Raw genomic sequence first — 9,484 nt, 5'->3', positions numbered from 1 at the left:
TCATGGCTGAATTTAAATCATTGGTGCCAAAGACGTTGAGCGTGAAAAATCCGGGTTCTCCATGCGTATGAGGTAAGGGGTAGTGGTGGGGGAGCCCCTCTAGTTCTCATGCTCTAGGAGGTTTGCAAGTGACCAAAGAAATTCATCCTGTCGTTCGTGTTAGTGATTTTGTTGTCTTCCCTAGGGAAATGACGGGTTTTTAAAATTGGTAGCTGCTTTCCTACTGATAGTCTTTCAGCCTAATTTGAGGGGAATGAGGAGAAGGGACAGAGAGGATGAAATATAATTTAATTCATTAATTTGTTATATTTGAATTTTTGTCATATGTGTAAGTATGAGATCAGCGAAAGCCCAGAGGTGGGGGGGGGCTCTGCCCTGGGAGTGGGAGGGTCGGGATGGGAGTCCAGTGAAGAAGGGGCCAGGGAGCAGACCGGCCAGGAGGAGGGAGTCAGTGTTTAGCCAGGAAAGCAAGAATGGGGACAGTGGGAGGTGGAGCTAGAAGAGCATCAGCAATGAGCGCAGAGTGTAGGGGCAGCTGGTGCAGGACTAAGGCTGGGTGCAGCTCTGACGTCATGCGGAGCCAGCAGCGCCGTGTGCGCACAGGCCTGCAAAGGGCTAGGCTTCTGCGGGCTTTGAGCAACCCTCTTCAGTCCTTGAGCAGGGTCGGTGTAGTGACTCATCCCCCAGTAGCCGTGTTCCCGGGGACTCCAGCCACAGGTAAGAGAACTCGGATCAGAATTCCCCGGTGCCTAGACAATGCTTGTTTCCGAAACGGTTCTCTTGCAACTACAGAAGCCTAGAACCTGCAAGGACATGGCAGGGAAGGTGCACGAAGACAGACCTTACTCCTTCCCCCACAGTGTCGCTGCTGGGCCCTCATGTGCAGTGTGCTCTTCTCTCCCATTAGCGCCACATCATGACTGACCCATGAAGTGGGTTCCAGTTTCCGGTTTAACCGTGTGACTGAGCAGAGCTCCGACCTTCAGCTCCTTCACTAGTAAAATGGGCATCGTAATTCCTGTCTAGCATTCAGGGCTGTTTATTAGAAGTCATTGAGGGAATGATGAATATAAAACAGTGCTTCTCAAAAATTAATGTATGTGCAGAGGCACCTAAGAATCTTTTTAAAATGGAGACAGTTAAAGAAAAGCCAGATGCTCGTTAAAGGCAGGAAAGACAGATTGATTCGGTGACCACTGCAGTAGGGGAGAGGCCTCCATATGGGACTGAGCTCAACTGGGCTCTGTGCAGAGATAACTGGAATTTTAAAGGGTGATGAAGGAGGGGGCAGGAGACAAGCGATGCCTTGAGCAGAGTCAGAGAAGTGGAAAATTACTGAAAGTGGGTGGTGGGGATTGGTCAAGGTGATGAATCTATCTGTGTCTGCTAACCAGCTAGCTTATTAAGTTAGGCTTCTGCCCTCCCACAGAGACTGGGAGATGGAGCCCTATCTGTTTTGAGGGTTATGCTTCAAAGGGATGACTCTCAGGTCCTTGGGACAGACACTCCTGGGTTTCAGGAGATGCACAGATATCTCAAAGGGACAGAGAAAGGGTTTACAATTGTAATTTTTTTTTAAGTAAATGCTCTAAGGAAAGGGAGGTCAGAGGGTTATGGTCAGGTGTTTGGCTGAAACAAATGGTAAATTCTTTTGGCAGCCTTGAGTTTTCCCAGGCAGGGTCTCAAGGGGTGCTGGGTTGTCCCAGGGAAACACTCTTGAGCTGCTAGAAACTATGCTAGTGTTTGTTCAAGTCTCCTAGTTGGGGGGAGGGGGTAGACAAAATTGTTTGTGCTCAAAGTTTTACAGTTCTCAAGACTGGGCTGGGGTTGGAGTTTCTGCATTCTAACAAGCTCCTGATGGTCTTGGCATTCTCTTGGTCCATGGCTCATACTCTGAGAAGCAAGAATCTAAAACACCCTACAAATCAAAGACATTAATATCTGTGGGCTTTGGACATCGAAGCTTCAGCAGCCTTTGACAAGCATTAATTAGCAGGTTCCCTTTTCCTTATTTGAAAAGGAATTGACAATCCATAATAATGCAAACTACCAAAAGAATCCAAGAAAGAGTCCTTGCCGGAAAGCTGATGGTTCTCAGTTTGGATACACAGTAAGACCACCTGGGAAGGTTTAAAAAAAATTCTGATGCCTGTTCACACCCCCAGGCCCATTAAATCCGAATCCTGAGCTAGGACACACGCAACAACAGTTCTTAAAGCTACAGGATGATTCCAATATTCCAAGGTTGAGAACCATCCCCAAAGACCTCAGTATCAAGTTTGGAAGACCAGTGCTCACACATTTAGGAGAACTTACCCAGAACCAGGGGGCCCCTGATAATCCCTGAGTCTTCAGGTGGCAGGGTCAGGGATGGTTTAGACATGGATGTGGGGGAAGTCAGGCTAAAACTGAATTTTCAAGGTGGAGATTTGGATAAAGACCTCATTTCAGGCAGAATCAAGTCCCTGAACCAAGATATAGCGAGAGAAAAGGTAAATAGTAGGTATGGGAGAACAGGGAGCAGTCTGTGATCTGTTTTGCTTACCCGATTCAATGTCCTCTTGCCCAATATACGGATTTCTCAAAAGGAGTGCCCTTTCCACATGGATGATTATTTTAAAATAAAACTATTTTACTGGGGGTGGGGGTGGGGCACGTGGAAAGCAGTGCCTGTTTTCCCAGAGCTAGGCATATTTGGGGTGATGGAGGGATGGGGGGCTGGTAGAGAAGGTGAGCTGTGGGGAAGAAGTGGTAGGAGGTTGTGTGTGTAGTGGGTAGATCGGATCAAAGCGTCCAGCTGAACACTACTCCTCAGCCCTGGCTATGTTTCCTCTATTCTCAGTTGCTAATGTCCCATGGGGCAAGTAGGCAGGTATGTACTTGTGAGTTTATGTTTGGGAGGGATGGGGAAGGTTAAGTTGTCTTGTTCTGGTTTGGTTCAAATCCTTTTCTAGGTTTAAAGGAGAAGGGTGTCTTTTAAGGTTAGTTTGTTTTTAAAGCAATTACCATAAGGGATGATTGTGGGAGGGATTCCTGGATTTGGGGGAGGGGAATCCATTCAAGGACATGCTCTTCCTGGGTATACCTGGTCACTCTTCTGTGTTACGTAATGATGGTCCAGGCCAACCCAACAAACTAGTTGAAAGTGGGAGTCAGTTCTTCCCATAATTTAGTAAGAGCACAGGGAGTGATGGGATGGATGTACTACTGGAGACAGTTGGCCAGAGGGGGCCTCTTTCATAAAGTATTTGGGCAGACACCTAGGAGAAGTAAGAAAGCAGGTCTTGTTAACCTCAAAAATAAGTGTTTTTTAAACAGCAAAAATGGGTTTATTCAGGAATAGCAGAGAACTGCAACTCATGACACACAAGCTGTGGCAAAACCCACAGGCAAGCCCAACAAAGAGGCGGAATGTTATTTTATGGAGAACAAGGAAGAAGCTGGAGGGGTTATTTTGAACCAAAGTCCATCAGAGAAAAGCAAGGTTTCAGGGCAGCAATGTTTCTCATTGGCTAAGTTGCAAGGAGTTGTCAATTTCTTGTAGGAGATGCAATATACATATTTTCCTGTTGGAGCCTGAAATTGATGATTCTTTCCTGTTGTGGATTTTGTTATTGACCATTTTTCCTGTAGTTGAGTGGTATGGCTCCCCCTTCTAGCTTGCCCACTCTACTTAAATGAAGTTTCTTTTTATTAATTTTCACAGTCCTATGAATACTGGAGGAAGAACATTCCAGGCAGAGGAAGCAGCAACAACATACAAAGGCCCAGAGGTGGAGATGACATTGTTATGTCCAAGGGACAACAAGAAAGCAAGAGCAACATGAGTGAAGAAGGAAAGGTAGGAGATGAGATCAGAAGGTGGGGAGATGGTAGAAATGCATGCCATGTCGTTCTGGCAAGTCATGGTGAGAACTTCTGAATTTTACTAAAAGAGATGGGAATCCATTGGAGGGTTTTGAGAAGAGGAGTAAAATGATCTGATTTATATTATCCTGACTGCTTTGAGAGAATGATTGTAGAGGATCAAAGGTTCCACCAGGGAGACCACTTAGGATGCTGTTGCACAAATCCAGGCGAGATAATGGTGGAGCCAGGTGGTACCAGTAGAGGGGTGAGAAACTGCCAGACGCCAGGTATGTTTGAAGGCAGAGCTAAGAGGATTTCATCAACAACTGGATGCGGGATGAAAGAGAAAGTCAAGGATGACTCCAAGATCTGGGGCCGAGCAACTAACTGCACATAAATTTTCAGTAGAGGGGACAGAAGATGATAAGCTGGAGGAAAGGCTTTCATGTGCTCCAACAGTTACAGTGAATGGACCAGACATGTAAGTATCAACTTGGGATGCATCCAAACAGCGCTAGGGTGGAAAACAAGCTTCCAAATGGTACATTCAATAGGATGCAATTTTCATAAATTTTTAAGACATGTACAACAGTATTGTTTAGAACTCCATATATACATAGTGAAGTGTAAAAACATGTATGGGATGATAAACGATGTGCAGCCAGGGTTGAGCACCATCTGGTTGCTTTACACTTTAAAAAATCCTATTGCTCAGGACAGATCCTAGAATGTCTGGGGATGGACCCAGGTGTCATTTTTTTTAAGCTCTCTGGGGATTCCACTATGGAGGCAAGGTGGAAAACCACTGCCTTAAATTGAGAAATGACTGTGAAATCTGAGAAGCACACGGAATTTTCCCTTTTTATGTCTAAGCCTTGGACACAGTATGTTTTATTTATTTTATTTTTTTTGTTTTAAAGTTTGTTTATTTAAGTAATCTCTACACTCAACGTGGGGCTCAAATTCATGACCCTGAGATCAAGAGTCGCATGCTCCTCCAACTGAGCCAGCTAGGCGCCCCTGGGCAGAGTATCTGTTTTAGAGTTAGGCAAGAGACACCCATGTCCTGATTTCCATGTTGTTCAGCCGGGAAACATGAAGAAACTCTCCCACGAGGCAGCCAAGCTCAGCCTGTGGTCTTCTGACATCCAATGGACTCCTTGGAGAAATGGCTGATTGCAGGCTTGGGGCAGAAAGTGTACAAGAGAAGCCTAGACCATCTTGTACCAAATGTGAATCAAGCTCTCAAAGACCACCAAAGCCTTGTAAGAAAAGACTCAGGATCCACTGGAATGAGGTTCTTTCTTGCTAAAGGTGGGGCAGTTTGAGTATCGTAATTACGATGGATTAAAACATGTCAGATATGTTTAAAACCATAAGTTCATAATGATCCTTAAAAAACAAAAGAAAATTTTTGGATGATGATAAGAAATCAGTTCATTTTATTTTATTATTTTTTATTTTTTTAAAGATTTTATTTACTTATTTGACAGAGAGACAGGGAGAGAGCACAAGTAGGCAGAGCGGCAGGCAGAGACAGAGGGAGAAGCAGGCTCTCCCCTGAGCAGGGAGCCGGACGTGGGGCTCGATCCCAGGATGCTCAGCGGCTTAACCGACTGAGCCACCCAGGCGCCCCAAAATCAGTTCATTTTAAGACCCAGGGGAAGGGCGCCTGGGTGGCTCAGTCATTAAGTGTCTGCCTTCAGCTCAGGTCATGGTCCCAGGGTCCTAGGATCGAGCCCCGCGTCGGGCTCCCTGCTTGGCAGGAAGCCTGCTTCTCCCTCTCCCACTCCCCCTGCTTGTGTTCCCTCTCTCGCTGTCTCTCTCTCTGTCAAATAAATAAATAAAATCTTAAAAAAAAAAAAATAAATAAATAAAAATAAAACCCGGGGGAAAAAAGAGGTAAGCATTTAACCTGCCCTTCTTGCTTCAAAGTAACAGAAGATTTGATGAGAAAAGTTTCTCCTTATAGAAGTACTCCCTCAGGGCTGGTCTGGCCATAATTAGAAATGGTGTGGGAGAGGCCAAACCCCTGGAAATGCCTCGCTGGCTCTGTCTATAGGGCAGCTGTCTGCAGAGCTTTCCCGCCAGCAGATGAGGCCTCTACCAGCATTGTTCATCCAGCAAGATGTGCTGGGCTGCTTCCTACTCTAAATGTTCCCTAACACAGATCAAATCAGTTAAAATCTTGATCCTACCCCCTCACTTCATGGAAGGCAGTTCTGTGGAGTTCTGACCCAATGCTGGTCAGGAACAGCTTTTTGATAGAAAAGAGCTCTAACTAAGCTTCCAGAACTGGACCATCAATTTGCCATGAAACCTTGGGCTGGCCTCTTCCTTCTCTAGGCCCCTTTCTCCATCTGTACCATGTAGCCACAGGCCCCACAGGTTCTTCATCAGGACCAAACCTACAGCCCAGATCTCTGTGTTGTTGTTCCGTCCTCCATTGGATCAATGGATTGGACATTCCAGGAAAGCAGGGAAATGTTCACTCTGGCTTCCCCAGCAGCCAGGACAGAGCCTGGCACTCAATAAATAATAGAGCTTGGATGGCATAACAACCATAAGCAAAGTCAACAGACCAACAAACTATTGGGAAAAAAACCATTTAACTGGAGCCTAACCTGATGCAGTTTTATCAGATCCTAACTGACCCAAGGAAAGAGAAATACATTAGTCCTCCTTATCTGTGGAGTTTCTGCAGTTTCATTTACCCATGGAAACAGATGATCCTCTGGAAGCAGATGATCCTTCTTCTAACCTATCATCAGATGGTCAACAGTAACCCACTGCTACATCACATGCCTATGTCAGTGACTTTACTTCATCTATCGTATAGGCATTTTATCATCCCACATCATCACAAGAAGAAAGATGAGTACAGTGCAATAAGATATTTTGAAAGAAAGAGACCACATTCATATAACTTGTTAGAGTATGGTGTTATAATCATTCTATTTTATTATTAGTTATTATTATTAATCTCTTATTGTGCCTGATTTATAAATTGAACTTTATCATAAGTATGTATGTACAGGAAGAAACAGCATATATAGAGTTCAGTACTATCCATGGTTTCAGATATCCACTGGGGGTCTTGGAACATATCCCCTGCAAATAAGGAGGGAGTACCATATCTAACTCCAGCGGGCTTTCGCTTTCCATGTAGGAGAAGGGAAATGCCTAACCACAACCCACTGTGGCCATCCTGTGCCATTTATGGGGGTTGGTGAGAGTTGGGGTGCACTAAGAAGCACATGTGAAGTTCTCAGTCCAAAGCCACAGGCTCAATAAGAGACTCACACTTCATCATGGGACTATAGAATATGGTCCCCTGCCAACACACACATATTACTAAATTTTATCAGCATATTACTAAAGGACTGCTACAGCAATTCCTTCTACCCACTGCATCCTGTCCAGCCCTTTTACCAAGAAAAAAATTACAAGGTATACTAAATGGCCAAAGTCCAAGTTTGAAGAGATAAAATGAGCATCAGGATCAGACTCAGATATGGTAGGGATGTTAGAATTATAAGATTGAGAATTTAAAACAATTACGATAAATATGCTAAGGGCTCCAATGGAGAAAGTAGACAACATGCAAGAACAGACAATGTAAGCCGAGAAATGGAAATTTATGAAAGTATAAAAAAGAAAAACTAGAGATAAAAGACACTGTAAGAGAAATGAAGAATGCCTCTGATGAGCTTACTAGCAGACTGGACACAGCTGAGGAAAGAATCTCTGAGCTTGAGGATGTCTCAATAGAAACTTTCCAAACTGAAAAGCAAAGAAAAGAGACTGAAAATAATGGAACAGAATATCCAAGAACTGTGGGACAACTAAAAATGAGGTATAACAATAGGCATAATGAGAACATATACAAGGAGGAGAAGAGAGAAATAAGATAACTATTTGAAACTATAATGACTGCGAATTTCCCCCAAATTAATGTCAGATACCAAACCACAGAATCAAGAAACCCAAGGAACACCAAGCAGGAAGAATGGCAAATAAAAAACAAAAACAAAAAACACATAAACAATAACAACAAAAACCCTGCACCTATGTACATCTTATTAAAATTGCAGAACATCAAAAGTAAAGGAAAAAGCTTGAAAAATCAGAGGAAAAATACCTTACCTATCAAAGAACAAAGATAAGAATTACACCTGACTTCTCTTCAGAAACCTTGCAAGCAAGAAGAGAGTGGAGTGTAATTTTTCAAGTGTTGGGATGGAAAAATACCACCAACCTAAAATTCTGTATCCTGTGAAATTATCCTTTGAAAATGAAGGAGAAATAAAGACTTTCTAAGACAAACATAAATTGAGGGACTTTTTCCAAGTATATCCGCTTTAGAGAGAAGGAAAATGATATAGATCAGAAACTCAGATCTACATAAAGGAAAATAGAGCATCAGAGGAATGAGTGAAGGTAAAATAAAAATATTTTTCTTATTCTTAATTGATCTAACATAGGTTTGTTCGAAACAATAGTAAGAGTACATTCAATTATATATGCTTATATCTATGCTTATGTGTAAGTTAAATGAATGACAGCAATGATGCAGTGGATGGGACGGAGGAATTGGGATTTTGTCATTATAAGGTACTCACAGCGCTCATGAAGTAGTGTAATTTGAAACTGAACTTTTATTAGTTGCAAATGTATATTTCAAACTCTAGGGCAATCACTGAAAGAAGTAAAAAAGGAAGACTAACTGATACACTAGGAAAGAGAAAATGGAATCATAAAATGATCAGTTAAAACCACAAAAGACAAAACAAGTGGAAGACAAAAATAGAAACAATAACCAAAAAAGCAACAAATATGATCGATATTAATCCAACTATATCAATAACCACTTTATATTTTTAAGATTTTATTTATTTATTTATTTGAGAGAGAGAGTGCGCGTGTGCACACGAGCAGGGGGCAGAGCAGAGGGGGAGGAAGAGGGTGAGAATCTCAAGTGGACTCTGTGCTGAGTGTGGAGTTCAATGCAGGGCTCGATCCCACCACCCTGAGATCATGATCTGAGCCGAAACCAAGAGTTGGATGCCCAAATGACTGAGCCACCCAGCACCCCTATCAATAAGCACTTTAAATGCAATGGTCAAAATACACCAAGAATAGAGATTGTCAGAGTGGATGAAAAGACAAGACCTGACCGTATGTTATCCATAAGAGACGCACTTGAAATATAAAGACACAGATACTTTAAAAGTAAATAGAGGGAGAAAGATATACCATGCTAACATGAATCCAAAGAAAACAAAAGTAGCTGTATTAATTTCAGACAAAGCAGACTTAAGAGCAAGGAAAGTTATCGGGATAAAGACAGGTATTACATATGATACAGGCATTCTTCTCCAAGAAGACAAAACAGTCCTAATGTGTATGTGTCTAAGAAGAGATCAAAATATATGAGGCAAACATTGATAGAACCACAGGAGGAATAGATGAATCCACTATTATAGTTGGAGACTTCAACACCTGTGTATCAGAAACAGAAGCGGCAGGCAGAAAACCAGTAAGGACATAATTGAACTCAACAATAATCATCAGTCAACTGGATATCATGAGCATCTATAGACTGCTTCATCAAAGAGCAGCAAATACACATTCT

This window comes from Halichoerus grypus, chromosome 7 (genome assembly GCF_964656455.1).
Source record: "Halichoerus grypus chromosome 7, mHalGry1.hap1.1, whole genome shotgun sequence".
In the NCBI taxonomy this organism is placed as follows: Eukaryota; Metazoa; Chordata; class Mammalia; order Carnivora; family Phocidae; genus Halichoerus; species Halichoerus grypus.
This window is presented reverse-complemented; position numbering follows the sequence as displayed.